Source organism: Haemaphysalis longicornis, unplaced genomic scaffold (genome assembly GCF_048455015.1).
Source record: "Haemaphysalis longicornis isolate Haplotype H1 unplaced genomic scaffold, Haemaphysalis longicornis Haplotype H1 scaffold_3, whole genome shotgun sequence".
Lineage (NCBI taxonomy): Eukaryota > Metazoa > Arthropoda > Arachnida > Ixodida > Ixodidae > Haemaphysalis > Haemaphysalis longicornis.
Window position 1 is genome coordinate 185,481,604 of NW_027526335.1, and position 16,714 is coordinate 185,498,317.

A 16,714-nucleotide genomic window follows, 5' to 3' on the forward strand; every position below is an offset into this window, starting at 1 on the left:
TGGCTCAGATCACGTTTTTCCTTTGAATAGTTTTGTTCTTTAATTCTGACATTCAAACACCTTCCCGCTTGGCCAATGTATACTTTGCCACAGGCAAGTGGTATCGTATAGGTGCGAGTCTGCAGTTGTGCCATCTTCATGTGTTCTTGTCCCCGTTAATTTGCGTGCGGTTTGTTTTTCGAGATGCATCATTACCCAACTCGCGCAACTCTAAACCCTTTTACAGTTACTTTCTAGTACAGTGGGCAATTCGTTATGTAGTAACTTTAACCTAAGTGACCCAGCCGTCATTGTGTCTCTAATAGCGGTGGGCTCATGTAAAGCACGAATCCTGTCTTGGCACGCGTCGAATGGAGTGTGTCCCACCGACGTTCTCTCAGTTACTGGGTTCTTGCAACCTCCCAGAAACCATTGCAGAAGACTGTGCAAAGTGCTGCGGTCCGAGTGGTGGCATCAGGCCTGATTCTTCAAGAATCACCTGCGAGTGAGCTGCCGGACAACAAACGGATCCTTCGACAGCCTGCAGTTCCGCGGGTGGTGCAAAGAGGCAGACCAGGCGACGGAGGCCCTTTGGAGCTTCTCTCGCCGCTCGCTGCCCTTCAATAAGAAGACTCGTGCTGAAGAAGGCCGGCTTGACGTTCTCGGAGATGTCGCCGTCCCAGAGAAACATCAGCGAATGCTTCGACTTGGCCCGAAATGTGGCTTTGAGCCAACTCTACCGCCACCTGAAAAACTTGCAACGGTGAGGCAAGTTGCCCACCTACTGCCTGAGGATGTTCGTGCTCGGTGCATCACCGAAGGTGTGGACGTCCTGGAAAGGGGAGGCTCCAGGCAACGGAAGTCTGGCAATGCTCATAAAACGGTGGCCTACTTGGTATCGTCGCAGCTAAAGGTGACTGTGTCTGACAAAGAAGGCCATTTTGTTCTTATGCCTGAAGGTGTTTATAACGACAAAGCCTGCGCCGCTGTCGCCAAAAACTTTGCCTATATCTCCGTTAGGACACAAAGCCTGAAGGACCGGGCTATCGCGCTTTTGCGCAGCAATAGTCTAGAGTGTCTGGCATCTTCCGTTAAGAATCAAAAGGGAACCAAGCTTGACATCTTCTTCAGTGCGAAGACGCACAAACCGGGCATTCCGTTTAGAGCTATTGTCTCCGAACGGGGAACCTGGCAGCGGGCTGTGTCAGGGTTTCTCATGAAACTTTTAGATACATTGCATGTCGGTAATCCGCTCCTGGTCCCCAACTCTGCAGCAGTTGTCAAAAGTATAGAGAAATTATACAACGGAACCTGTGAAGCGTTCAGCATCGATGTAGAGGATTTATACAACTCTATACCGTCCGAAGCTCTATTGAATAGTGTAAAGAATTGTATAATGCATGACAATGACAAGTGTGCATTCATTGCCAGGTGTGGGATGTCGCTAAACTCTTTTATGGAACTGTTGTCATTCAATTTGGCTTCGACCGTGGTCGAGTGGAATGGAGCCACATTTACTCAGAAGAGTGGGGTGTGTATAGGGTCCCGAGTGGCCCCGGTACTTAGTAATATTTTTCTTGGAAGTGTGGATCTGTCTTTGAAAGAGAAGCTAGAGGGGCTTGTTGTGAAGGTGTTCCGGTACGTGGACGATTTCCTTGTTGTGTTGGACAGGTCCCCTTGCAGAGTGTGCCGTGATATACTGAAACTTTTTAAGGAGTGTGGTCATGGTGTACGATTTACCTTTTTATTGCCCAGAGATCGAGTGCACCAGTTTTTGGATTTACGGCTGACTTTCAGAGAAGGGCACGTGTGCTACAAGTATTCTGCGAGGTCTGTGTAAGCCATTTTAAGCTTTGAGTCGGCACATTCAAAAGTGGTGAATCAGGGCATTGCCCTTTCCTGCCTGAAATCTGCCGTATCCAAGTTCTGCCAGCATTCAATGCCCACCAGCGTCCGAGAGCAAGTGGAGAAGGTAAACAAATCTGGGTACCCTGGTCATATCATTTCCAGGGCCAGTGAAAAGCTGCTAAAGTGGGTAAAATTTGACAAGGAAGCCGAAATACCAAAACAAAACCCAAAAACTTCGCTGTGGTGCACTATGTTCATAAGATGTCTCACGGAGTAAAAAAGTGGCAGGACAGTATGACGTGAGGGCAGTGTTTTCGGCTCCTAATAAGTTGGGGAAGATCTGTGCAAGAGTTAATAAAAAGCAAAATACCGTCAGGGGACATGTAGCATTAATCACCAAAAGAAGATCGTACCGTGTGCTACGGGGGTCGTTTATTCGATACCACTTGCCTGTGGTAAAGTATACATTGGCCAAACGGGAAGGTGTTGGAATGTCAGGCTTAAAGAACATAACTATTCAAAGGAAAAACGTGACCTAAGCCACTTATCTTCTTATTACCGCGCATGCAGTCCTGATTGTGTCCCTGTGTTTGAGCGCACAGCCATCCTTTTTCGACATAACAACCAGCAAACGCTAGAAATTGTAGAAGCCAGACACATCATCACAGCTGGTTCCGATTGCATCAGTCATCCCTCTATCGCCCTGCTTAATCGAGAAGTCGCATATTTAGATGCACATTGAGCGCTATTTCGGTGCCTCTTCTAGGAATGCGTGTTGGGGGTAGGAGGGGGGTCTTATTCTATGTATGATGCCGTTATCTCTGCTTATTTTTCGCCAATCGTGCGCCTCAAAGTTCGTTTTGTGGTTTTGTTGTTACGGGTTATTTTTTATTTTCGGCTGAGTGCACCGAGAAATGTGACGCATTGGGGGCGTGGCAATTGGCCGCTTGGGCATTTAAAGCTTTGTATTGTACAATAATAAACTTGTTGCGAGTCTGCGCTTGTGCCGTCTTCACTTGTTCTTGTCCCCGTTAATTTGCGCGCAGTTTGTTTTTCGAGATGCATCACTACTGACTCCAATCTGGCGGATCTAGATTAAAGTACGAGGCTTGTATTGTCTCAACGGCCCGACATCCCACTGGAGCGTTTCTACAGCTATAAAGTCCGGTGAATCCAAATCATACGGGCCCCAGCTCACTCTGGCCACCGGGAATGACAAGCCACATGGCGCGGCTTTAAGCTTCACTGACCGAGCCCATGTCGCCAACATCCACGACACACTCCACGCTTCGCCGGTCAGGAAAGACGGACTTGTGACCTACTGCATCAGTAAACCACTACAGGCGGGGAAGGGCTAAACAGCCCGAACCAGAAAGGAGCCTGCCGAGATGGTAGGCTGTGGCGTGGAGCCTCCTCCAAATACCTTTCCCAACGCAGTCTTGTACAACCGCTGCTACCCGGCAATATACTCCAGCGCATGCAAAAGGTGCAGAAACCGGGCTTACCTATATCATATGCTCTATGAGTTCCCCCAACAAGAAAAAATAAAACCACTTCACTAAGGATCATACTTTATCGTTAAAAATTGGCAGCTCTGAGCAGCGCGAAACCATGCCACTGACTCGGACCCGGAAGAGAAGCTCCATCGGGTCCAGATAACTTATGCCGCTGACTGGGAAGGACCCCTAGGTACCTTCTGAGTGGGGAGGATGACTCACTTCAGGACATTCCTCCCTTGACTCTCACCTGTTCAAAAATAAATGTTACTCCCTCAGGCAGCATACATTCCGACACCGACAGCCTGTTACGCGCCGCTGTCGAACCGCCGCCATCGAACTCCGCCGAAGACACCGCGTTTATCGGCATAAGGACAGAAGCGACCTCGCTTCATAGCGCCGTGCCAACCCCGAGTTGCGTTTCATGATCGATTACGTGGAATGACGCAACGTGACTGTGCCAGGGGGCTTAACTGCATCTCCGCTGCAATCCGCCTGAAAATATCGTGTTAGTTAAAAATTGCAACCCTGAAAGGAGAATGAAGTACGATTTTGTCCTAGCTACCTTCCTCCAGGACGAAATTGTGGAAATGTGCTACGATAAACTATCATCAGGGCACTCCGACATGGCAGCACACTCAGGAAGACGAAGACAAAATATTACTGGCGCCGCCTTACCTCAAACGTCCACCGCTGCGTCAGGAGCTGGCGCTGCTGGCAGCGGCACAAAACACCACCGACGTCACCCACCGGATTTCTTCAGCCCATCGCCATGCAATCGCGGCCTTACCAGCAGACTGAAATGGACCAACTAGGTCCGTTTCTACGTCACAACCCGCGAACAGGTGCAATGTTGTAACCATAGGCTGCTTGACGCGCTACGCAGAGGCGGCCGCTCTTCCCAGGTGGACTACTGATGAAGTCAAAAATTCTCCGTCCGCCAATATATGCTGCGACATACAGACCCTCGAACCTTAATGACGGACCACGGAATGACATTCACTGCAGAGCTTATTCAAGCCGTCCTACGCCGGAGCAACACGGATCCCGGAAAACCACGGTGTGCCACCCCTAGACGAGCCCACTAACCGAACGCACGAACTAGATCACGGATATTCTATCTATGTAAATCGGTTTTGATATAACAAATTGGACAAAATACTCTCTTACGTCACGTTCCCGTGCAATTCAGCTAACCAGGAAACTGAGCAAATGACTCCATTCGGTACTTCCGGCCAAGCCAAGCCAAGGGTGTGACACGTCGTCGTTCTTCGCTCCTTCGATTTTGGTGATTTTACGTGCATCAGCCTTGAAACTGCTACTCAGCTAACCTGTGATCTTCTCCAGAGACCCCTGGCACCTCACCGACCGGTCAGTGAAGACGCCCGAGGCCCTGATGCGGCCCTCGGGCCAGCGTTGTATCATCGTCGCCGAGTAGGCCTAGCGTCCGCCGGCACCGCCGGCCCCAGAGCTAGGCGCGCCGCGGTTGCTATGGCAACACCAGGGCTACGCTCGCTCTGCATGGACGGGACGCTGCAACGCGACAGCATGGAGACTGAAACTGCTGCCGTTCGACGTCTTGCTGTGCCAGATCCGATGGCGAAACAACTAACTATCGTGATGGGCAATGGTGGTCCGAGTGGCTCAAAGAGGCGAGTATGTGAACAACCATAGGGAGTGCTTGCTACGTCGACTCAGGACACATTGGTGCGTAAATGTGACAGTGCATCTGCAGTGCCTGTCGTGGCGCCCGAGGTATCTCCGCTGTACAAAGTGGCTAGAAACCACGGGGGTGCTTCAATGTGACGACTCTGCCCAACAGGGTCCTTCAAGCCACCCTGGACTCCTGCCTCCAAACCAATGGGTTTCAAGGTTTCGTCATTCACCGTCCCACCAACACCATCGCCTTGTGGGTGTGTGCGCTAGTAGATGTTGACCGTCTTTGCGGCATGAAAGAGACCCCCTGCCTGCCCGTACTGCACTGGGGGTTCAAGCGCACCTGATTTCGGGATCCGACCTTCGCAGGTATGTAGTCTTCAGCGTCGACCCGTCCGAGTCACCGGAAACCCTTGCGTCTAAGCTCACATGTACGTGCCACAAGATTTTGCAAGCCCGATACATGGGTCGCGGCCGAACATGCCTAGTCACCCTTCATGGGCCGGCTTCTGCTCCAGCTCGCATCATATATTATGGTGGTATCCTCCAATTTCGCCCGTACACGTCAGGCGGGGTCTATTGCTACCGGTGTTTTCGGCCCGGCCATATGCATTACTCATGCCCGCAGCCTGAACAGGACACAGAAAACGCGCAAGAAGCTGTTCAATAAAAAATTTGGCATATGCAAAAAGGACGACCACGATGTTACGTCCAAGGAGTGCCCCGTTAAGCGAGAAGCTAATGAAGCTGTTCGTCGCCAGAATAATCCAGACCGCAAATCGAGACCACAAGACGCGTCCGATGGTGGGGTTGCGACGTGTAACCGATACGTGGTTTTGACACCCAGCGGTGAAGAGACGTTCCCTTCGTTAAGCCTGGAGACTGAGCCCGAGGATACCCTTACGTATAAGGAAGTACTCAAGCGAGGAAAGACCCGCAAAAATTGTATGGGACACCTGCAACAGCCAGCAATGCAAGCTTCTGGGGAGCTGACAGAAGCCGAAAAGCGTCTCGGTACGCTTCAGGACGAAGTACGACGTCTTCGCCAGCGGAGAACTTGCGCCGCCGCCATCTGCCAAACTATCTCCGATGAAACTCCTCAATTTCGTTGCGCAGCAACTGCAACATCTGTCGTCGGTTTTGCTGGAACACCTTCCATCGATGCAATGATTCCGAGGGACGACAAGTGTGTGATGCAGTGGAACTGTAGAGGACTGCCAAGCAAGGTGGGGGAGCTTCGGTACTGTTTACTTATCGGACGACTCCCCGCCTGGGCTTTGCACCTACAAGAAACTAATTCACTTCTGAGTTTGCCTGGATTCAATGCCTATGCTTCACCTAGTATTCCGGATCGTCGGTGTAGCGCTGTATTGGAGCCACCCGGCAAGGCCGCGGTCTATGTCGCCAATTGCTACCACCAGACTCAGGTTAACCCAGAACCCTGGTGCAATGACTGGCAGGAAGTAGTGGCCGTGCTAGTGAGCCTTCCCCACAGTAAGGTAATACTAGTGTCCTGCTACGCGCGCCGCACAGCGGGAGTTTTCCTGCTTTCCGACTAGGTTGGATTCATCATCTCTTCCGCGCGCACCCAGGGTGCATTGTACTGGTCGGCAGAGACTTCAATGCACCGCATCCGACATGGGGATATCCCTACTGTAGCGCCCGAGGAGCTATAGCTTTGGACGCGTTCAGCGACGCGGATTTCGTTATCCTCAATCCTGTGGACACCCCAACCCGTCGACAGGAGCATCCGTGGAGCCCTCCCTACTCCCCTGACCTTTCGTGGTGGCTTGGAGCGCGAACACTGTCTTGGGACCGAGAATCGGACTTTTGGGGAAGTGATCACTATCCCTTTTGCCTCGGTTTAGCTCCAGATATAAAGCGCTCAAACAGACGTCAGTGCTTTGTCACTGACTTGGACTTGTTTCGGAAGGGCATGAACACGTCCGTCTGTGAAGAAACCTCGGATCCGCTGCGTGTGCTAGGTACCGCCCTTCGGGATGCCACGCGCACTTCCTGCGTGGAAGAGAACAAGCCTGCACCAGACCTCCATCTTCTAAATATGTGGGCAGCGCGACGCACAGCAGAACTGGCGGCCAATAAACAGCCCCCAAATCCAGAATTACGGACTTCGTTGCACCGCCTCACTGCAGCCGCGCGCCGTCATAAAAAATCGCTATCCCGCCAACGGTGGTTGAACTGATGTGCCTCACTAGGCCCATCTTCTACCAGCGCGTCCGTCTCGCGTGCGTTTCGTCGTATGGAGCGTGGTGGCCACCCCAAGACCCGGCAGCCACGGCCTGCCTTGCCTCTGGACGTACTCCGAGACAATTTGCGCCAGACGTGGCCAAGCAGTACTTCCCGAAGTACGACGAAGCTCCACCAGCATTTGTCAGCTTACCTACTCTTCCACCGGAGGCTGGGTCGCGCACAAGCCAGGAAGATCTCGACGGGATACAGGCTTCATTTACCATGGCTGAGTTCGTTGCAGCTATTGACAAGGCTAAACTGCGCACAGCGCCGGGCCCAGATGGGGTAACGTATGAAGCGTTCAAGAACATGGACGGTCCCTGTCTGCATTGGTTACTGGACCTGCTCAACACTGTCTTGGCTTCCGGCGACATTCCACTTACTTTGAAACACGCCGAAGTGGTACCCATCCCGAAACCTGGGAATCCCCTAGACCAGTTGAGTAACCTCCCTGTGCAAGCTATCGGAACGGATGCTCGCCACGCGCCTTTCCTGGTGGCTCGAACGATACGAATGTTATCACCCAGGTCAGGTTGGGGTTCCTCCAATCCTGGGAACAGAAGATGGCCTGGGCCATCTGTCATCTATGGTGCTTTTAGGTGGCAGGTCACAAAAGATCCGTACAATCTTGGCCATGGGCGTTGAAAAGGCGTATGACAACGTGAGCCACTCTGCTATAATCAGCATACTGCAGATACTCCGCCTTCCGCCAGCAGTATGCCACTTTGTGAAGTCCTTCCTTCACAACCGGTCGTTCTCTATCTGTATAGGTAAGGAACGCGTGAAACACTTTGTTTCGGAGCGAGGCGTGCCTCAGAGCTTTGTATTGTTTCCTTTGATATTCAACGTGGTGCTACTTCCCTTGGTGTGGCAGCTGGATAACATACCGGACACGTTTTTCCTCGTCTACGCGGACGATATCATTGTGTGGTCGTTGCACGACAAGTTGTCTCTTCAAGAAGCAGGTCTACAGGCTGCCGTGGAAATTACCACACAGTGGTGTTCACTTAGTGGCCTGAAGCTGTCTCCGCAAAAAACCACTTACATGTCCATTACAAATCGTATGGGTCAACAACGGCTGTTGGAGGCACCGATATCCCTGTTTCTGAATGGTGAACCCCTTGCCGGCACTGAAAATATGCGTATACTGGGACTGGAAATCAGTGCAGCTGGGTCGGCAGCCTCATGGGTAACATGTTCAGCCTCATGAGTAACATGTTCCACCGAATCGGCCAGAAGTCAGGGGGTGCCTGTTCTCGAGTCATGCGTACGCTAGTGCATGCTATCTTCCAGCCTCGACTCGTTTACCAGGCCCAGTTTCAACTCCTTACCTTGCGCGACTTAGATCGCTTAGAAACTGCAAATAGAGAAGCAATGCGAGCTATCACTCGACTCCCTCGCATGACCTCTATACCGACACTTCAAGCCGAGGTGCAACTGAACACGCTGGATTAAATCGTACATCAGCGTCGATTGGCTCGTCGTTTAAAAATGCAATCGATTCCCGCCGCGGCCGCCCTTGCACTCTGCTATGATCGTGCTTCGCCTCTGCTACCTCGCCCAGCGGAGCCCCTTCCATGGCAGCGACCTCAAGCTACGGACAACAGGCCTCTAGGGTGCATAAAAAGCATTCACCCCCAAGAGAAGCAGGCCAACCCACCGCTCCCTCGTGACTCGCCAGATGGCCTTCAAGGGCATGTGGACGCAGGGGTAGCCGACGGCATCCTCCACAAAAGCCTTGTCTGCCCCACCATGCCGTCCATCAACCAGACATGCTCGTATATCACAAAGGCGCCTCTTCCTTCTGTGTTGGCGGAGCTGATTGCCATTCGTGATGGCCTGTGTGCTTTAGCTTCTGAGCTCGGCGCTGCCCCACCACCGCGTTCGGTATTATACACCGATTCCACTCAGGCTGCTCGAGAGCTCCGGCGCGTCAACAGTACACTGGGCATTACATGCTAGGTGAACCAGATACTCCAATCACTCCTGTGCCCTGTTCGCGTCCTCTGGACCCGCCGGAGTACGACCCCGCACGCCCTCGCCGACTCGGCCGCTCACCCGCAGCAAGTAATGCACCCACTCCCACTTCTGCAGCTCGCAGTGGAAGACACCCTATTCATCAAGAAAGATATTCTTCGGCGCTCCACGCGTGCCCTTCTCCCTCCGCATGGGTCTGACCTTCCTGGCAGCTTAACCCGCCGTGAAGAGGTTGTGCTTCGAAGAATCCGCCTGGGCGTCGAACGGACGCCTGCTGTGCGAGCAACGTGGACTTCAAGTCTTGCAGATCCCTCCTCGACCTGCCCATACTGTCCTGCCCTTACTGCTGCGGCGACATTAGAACACTTGCTAGGGACGTGTCCAGGGCTTCAATCAACCCGAGCTCGACACATGGGGCCCACAGGACATCGCCCAGGCCGACCTCCCGATATTCATCGGTGGACGCACTTATTTCCGAAACAGGACTCTATAGTTTCTTGTAGTGCGGCCGCCTCACATTGTGTGTTTTCTTTTGTTTTGTTTGGTTGCCTTCTGTGCCGTACCCCTGTTGTGTTTTATCCATTGTTTTCATGTTATCTATGCCCTGTAGCAAAATGGCGCAAATAAAAAAAAAGACTCCATTCGGCCTTTTCTACGGTCTACGGCCAACGATGATGCTCGATGCCATGCTGCTGCACATAGAAGACTACGACCTCACCACCCACGCCAAGCATACGAACCCCGTGCGGAGGCCTGCCAGCTTATTGGGGTTTGTAGAACGGACCAGAAACTGGTCGATGCCGGAGTACCGCCATAGTGTCCTTGCTGGTTTTGGACCCCACTTCGACGACTCGGACTCAGAGAGGAGCTCCTACGACGGTTTTTCATTGCCTACAGTATTCAACGACGTCTCGGCCAAGTTATGTGCGAGGTTTTCCTGACTGTGACTCATGCACATCACAAAGACACGTGGTCGAAATCATACACGTGGTTTGCCTGAAGCCTTACTACGTCCGATAACTGACTTTTTGATTCCGACTTAAACTTATTTTAGTATCGGGTCGATGTACATTTAAGCGACGTGATGACGCGAGCCATGTTTTCTGTGTTATTGTCAATGTGCTTCGTTGTTTTTGTCAACGTCTGTCCACCACCGACTGTCTTATCTGTGTTCAAAACGAAGTGGGTTGAACCTTATCCTTTCTATGTCGCGAAGAGAGAGTGTATAGAGGGGGTGTTTTGTCTGTCGTCACTAGAATGAAAGCTTTTCTGATTGCCAGTGTTCACGATCTAATTCGACGGTTAGAGAAATGATAAATAATCGCAGGACGAACGCCTTGCCTTTCAATTCTCCGACGTCGTCTGTGCAGCATTCACGTCACTTTAAAGACTGCTTCTTCGCCGCTTGTGTGTTCTTGAAGTTGTTAGTGGGGTACACGTTCGCCCCAATAAACGTTGTTGCGTTAAAAACCCTTTTTTTCTTCCTCCATGCATGCGTCACCCCTGGCAACGTGACGATATTCTATGCCAAGCGACACATCCAGCATATCGGTGCCTGTTAATGCCTTCCTCGTTTGCTTTTCCTTCTTGTAGAGGGCGCTGGAAGTTTTGAGCCGAGAATGTAGATAGAAAAACGATGTTCAAGGCGAAAGCCAAGCGTTACTCATCAGACACTTCTTCACGGCTGCATTTGGTCTGCGTCTCTCTGGTTGTTTCCATTTCCTTAACAGCGAAGCTGTTCTTGCTGGCCTAATTGTGTTCGCTCTGCGGTCCCGTGAAAAAACAGTTACTCCCGTCGCTTACCGCGCTCGTGATCACGCGCTTTATGAGGAGTGCCCGGCGTAGCCCAGGCGTGCGCGTGGGGATCGCAAAATAATGCAAAGAAAACAGCTCACTTGCGTCCGCCTCTCAAGGAGGTAGTATACGACAGCTCGCGCAACACACGCCCAGTTATCGAAGCCGGTTGCCGCCGTTTCTGGTGCTTACTGACGCGTTCCACTTTAGGAGAACTGTTAAAGCCTGCATAGAAAACGAACCGGTTCCGCCAGTCATGCATAAGGAAAACTACAATATACATAGATATGACGGCAACTACTACTACCCTAGTGAAAAGCAACGGTGGAACATGTATTAAACAATTTCGAACCTAATGCAACGCGCGTAATATCTCCATCAGGGTTTTCATCGAAAGAAATCCCCCAACACCGCTATGGCTCAAGCCTTTTGCGACTTAGTGCAACCTTTGCGGAGTTTTCTTTTTTTTCGTCGTTTCAAATTACTTCGACAGGCCGACGGACCAAACTCCAAGCGACAGCTCTTTCAGAATCAGAGCTCTGTGTGGGTTGCATGCACTTGCTCCCCTCACGTGTCGCACATTCATTTGCCACGCTTCTCCGAATAGGGCCTATCTCGGACGGGCAACTGCCCACGAGTAAGAATAGTGCCATGCTGCGGGCGCGGCTTCAAATCCAGAGAATCAGCAGTAATTCCCAAACAAATTCAACCGTGTGTTTATTTTCTGTGTGGCCGCTCGGAGCTTTGGCCGTGGAGATGAGGCTTGTTTCGAAATGTGTCGAGTCCACATTTGCTTATTTTCTCTCCCTGGAGGAACCTCCTCTGGTATCCCCCAAATAACAATTTCAGCTCCTCCGCCGCGGTCTCATTGAGCTTTTCATACACGATATGTAGGAGTTATGCATCGAGCATGTTCTCCACCCACTGAAACTATATGGGCACTTCCGCTACTGAAGAGAATTTTGGCACTTCTCTAGACATGAGTTCTGAAAAAAGCCCTTTGCGTCCTGTACGCCGGACTTGGCGGAGCTCACGCTTTGTTCGCGGCTCCTTTTCAGTTTCTCCAACTCGATCGGCCTCTCAAAGTTCGGGCATTGCGTCTGCTAAACCAGGCGTCGGAGCTCCCCAAATGTGAGTCAAGTTTTCAATTTTTACATTTGCATCGACGCTTGTGATATTCCTGGCTCGAATGGACTCTTCCCCTCCCATATTTTATCTTGTTTAGCCGTTATAGGCGTTTCTCGTTTGTCCGGATTAAAACGAGCAAAAATCGTGTGCAGGCGTTATGAGGGCTCTTTTAGCCATCAGTTACCTTGCCCCATGGAGAAAAGGGCTTAAGCAGTGCAGATCCGATGCGGCTGCATGCCTCGTTCGCCATCCCCGCGCGACCGTCACATTTCTCCGCCCCCTTCGGCAGGTCTGCGATATTGGCAGGAGCTGTTTTGCCTTCTGCAAAACAGTGTCGTTTACCAGCTCAGTTTGTCCGTCTGCGATGAATGCCGGCCTCCTTCACTGCCGCAACGATTTACCGTCTTTGTCGGCCGCTCCCCAGCCACACTCCCAGCTGCACAGCCCGTCCTGTGCAGTTTCCGTTCACCTGAAGTGCTCCTTTGCCCTGCTGCAACCCCCGTCCCCACGTCTCCGTCGGAGTCGTGCTGCATCCGGGTCTTCCGTTCGCACCCAGCAGGCTAGTCCACAGGCTAGTACACAGGCTAGTTCTGTTGGTCATCCTGCCTGATGAAGTTTCCCGTGTCGTGCAGGCGCTCCTTCATCTGGCTGCAACCCTAGTCATCACTAATATGTATGGGTGGCGACGCCTTCGGTGACCTAGATCGCACTTTCCAAGCTCGAGTAAAGATTGCCTTCCCGGGTCGGCACGTGCTCATAGGATTGGCTGAGCTGTACGCCCGTCGCCGATGCGTCTATTCTTCGTTGTCTCTCCCTGGTCGACTCGCCGAACAAGATTCTGAAGAACTGCGAGCTCGGCTTGTTGGTAAATGTTCATTGTGGGAAAAGCGCTACAACGACGAGAACAAGCAAGTACATGGGACAAAGCACTACTAGCAACTGTAAATGTATTGAGGGAAAAACATACATATATACATGGAATAAACGCCACTGTCATAACATCAAAATTTACAATCCACCATCCGACAAGATCCCGGCGCACCAATACTAAACATTCTATACATAATCAGACTGCACGTGTGCTGACAAGAACAAAACGCAACACATTTTATCAACCGTGGTTCAAAAACCAGGGTTGTGAAAGTCATAAGTACAAAAACGGTTAACACAGAAATAATAGAAGCCGTCGGTGTATATAAAGAAGCGAATGACTGTGCTAGCCAACCATTGGCTTTGCTGTCTGACAGTGAGTATGCCTTTTTGATCCAGGATTGACAAAATGTGTCGTTTAGTTCTTGTCAGCACATGTGCAGTTTGATTATGATAGAATGTTCGGTGTTGGTGCGCTGGGATCTTGTCGGATGGTAGATTGTAAATTTGGATGTTATGATGGTGGCGGTAATTCCATGTATACATGTATGTTTTTGCTGTAATAAATTTTCAGATGCTAGTAGCGCTTTGTCCCGTGTACTTGCTTGTCCTCTTCGTTGTAGCGCTTTTGCCACCATGAAGTGAGATTCTGCTGACTGCGTCATTATTTGTCTATCGTTTTCCGCCACCTCCCTTGTATGCGGGGAGTGATGATTTTATAGTTGTTCCTGCTAGCCCAGCGGTTCCTTCTGATGCAGAGCTAAGGCCTTGGTGATGACGACTCGTTCAAATGGCAAAAAAACCTTCTGTAATAACAATTGTTACGTATCAAGCATGTAGGTGATGTTTCCGTAGGGCACATTGTGCAGCCACGGCGTCCCATCAGCGATCAGCTGCGACTTAAGCAACACTGCTCTAACCTCCCACACTTCCAACCAAAGAAACATTGTATAATTCCAATTTCTCCCTCATCCACGCTCTCTCCCCTCGCTTACGCTTAGGTCTGTTCCAGGCATGAGGCCACGCAGACCCCATCCGCTCTTCACACGCACCTGCTTGTTCTGAGCAATGCCTGCAATCGTACCCAATCCCCAACGTCATTGCAGCCTGCAACTACTGCGCTTCCAGTGGCGCAATACGCGCCCTTGCCGCGAGTGTCTCTGGATTGCACTAAGGGACAGACGCTGCAGAAAAGATGGAGGAGGAGAGAGATTCTACGATCGGGAGGCCGTTTGCTCATTGCCAGCCCGGGAATCCAACGATAACGACATTGTGTGGTGGCGTTGACCCTTTCACAGGAGATGTGGCGCCATCTATGATAGCGGTACCCCGGAGTCATCACCAAAAGCACCGTCACTGAGTGTGCCCCCTGATCGGTAAGGTTACAGAGCACTGGCGAACGAGATGTAGGTGTGGGCTCAAGGTTGCTTGACGTCCGCCAGTGGACAGCAGTTCGAGGCAGCTACGACGCAGCGCCCCCGCCCGGCTCTCGAATACAACCAGTGGCACTGATCCCCGAGGTCAGGTCCACCATAAATGATGCAGTACTGAAGTGCCTACTGAAACTGGTTTGATGAAACCGGTTGCCTGCAAGAAAAGAGAATTTTGAAAAGCTACAAACTGCCTTGCGGACACAGAGGCGGGGTACTCCACAGCCCCAGGGCGCTTTCCGAGGTCACATTGAGAACGTTTTAGACTAAAGAAGAGTAAGCTAGTAGATAGAGGTACAGGTTATATTAACCGCCGCAGCGAGACAGTCGAGTGCGACGTGAAGGAACACATGGATGTTCCATGTTTTAAGGGGCTCGGCGGGGTACTCATAACCAAAGTGGTGCCTTGGCTCACATTTGGACAGGTTGCTCATTTGGCTACAAATGGTGGAGCCCCGTCCAGATAAGAAATATAACAATTCTTTTTTACAAGGAAGCTTTTTCGTGAAATTTTTGAAGCAGCGTTAAACACAACATACAAGTTGGAATCACTGCAAAGACCGCTTTGTACCTAACAATGATTGAAATTTTATCGCTAACTTCGAGCAAAAATAGCGATATTGAAGAAAACTTGTGAAACTGTGAAGACTTCTTAACCACTTTCAGGCAACTTTTTTTGACGCCTCAGAAACTTGTTTTTGTGATTTGCGGCCGCCGAACTAACCCATTGTAAAAAGACATGGCTAGACTATTATAGTTGGGCCTTTAATACCGTCTTATCGCATCGTTATGTTTTAGCGCTGGCCGACGCAACTCATGTCCATACCACGACGCTGTATCGCGAAATTTGAAAGTTGTTCTATACTTCTTGCGTAGTTTCGGTTAAGAAACGTCTTTCATGGCTGGAATGGAGCTTGGTCAGGTACCGAAGCCTAGCAACTGTAGCCATGGGCGGTATGTAAATATGGACTGACATAACTTAGTAGCCCTGACTACTTAATCACGACCTAATCACTACTTATTCATTCGACATCATCATCTCACCAGCCTATCTACGCCCACTGCAGGGCAAAGGCCTCTCCTATTCTTCTCCAATTACCCCGGTCTTGCGCTAACTTTGACCATTTTATCTCCGCAAAACAAGTTCCGGCGTTTTTGCAGCCGCCCCTTTCCATAGGGATGATTTCCCATGCAAGCCGGGTGAACTTTCCAAGCGTTGTAGTCCCACACAAGAGCCGAGCGCCAGGCCGGGGAGTCGCTTGTACCTATTTTACCGGTAGGTGCCCGGTGCCACCAAGGCGCACGAATGCACCTGGTGCCTTTCCGCAGCCACGGTGGATGCTCAAATTGCAACCGCCTGTGGCAGGACATGCCGCCAGACTCTTTCACCCCCGGCAATCGCGCTACGCGGCATGATGGCCGGGGGCCCCGCCAAATGGGCAAAGTTCAAGGGCCCCTCGCAAGGGTAAAGGCAGCTTTACCGGCGTGGATTCTCCTTTACAAGGGTCCGCACTCGACAAGAGACGCCTGTACCCATTAAAGGAACCGGTGGGTTCCTGGCGGTACCAGGATTCGAACCCATTACCTTCCGCACACGAGGCCAGTGCTGTACCTCTGAGCCATCGCTGCGGTTTAGAGTTACCACCCCTTCCATAAGGGCATTTCCCTACAAAGTCGCGTAACTTCCCAAACACGAGGTACCCGTTTCAGGGGGTGCTTGTACCAATTTTACTGGTTGGTTGCCAGCGGTAGCAAAGTACCTTCCACATTCTCGTACCCCATGGTACAAACCGACGTGGTGTAACGGTTTGCAGTACACTGGATCACCAGTACGAGGTGCGCCGTCCCCATTTTTATTCTGGTTGGTGACCAGCGGCTCCCGAGGAGCCTATCACGTCGACCGCAGTGGTAGTGCGTGTTCAAGCCCTTTATCCCTTGCTGAGACAGGGGGCGCTGGTACCCTTTGAACTGGTGGGTGCCCAGCGGTCGCAGACCCCGCCCGAAGGGGTTTGAGGGACCTACCACATGGCCCCCCATAGTTGCTTGTGGTCAAGCTCCAAGCGTTTGTTCCACCATCGAGACAAGCTACGGTACGGGGACGCTTGTACCCTTTAAAGAAACCGGTGGGTCTGCGGCGGCCCAGGATTCGAGACGAGTGTTTTACCACTCGAACTCCCTACACTTGCAATTACCGAAAAATAGCACGACTAACATTTTTGTATCAGTTTTTACAACAATAAGCTATATTTAAACTCTAATCTCTATTTGCATCCCCCAGGAAGAGTC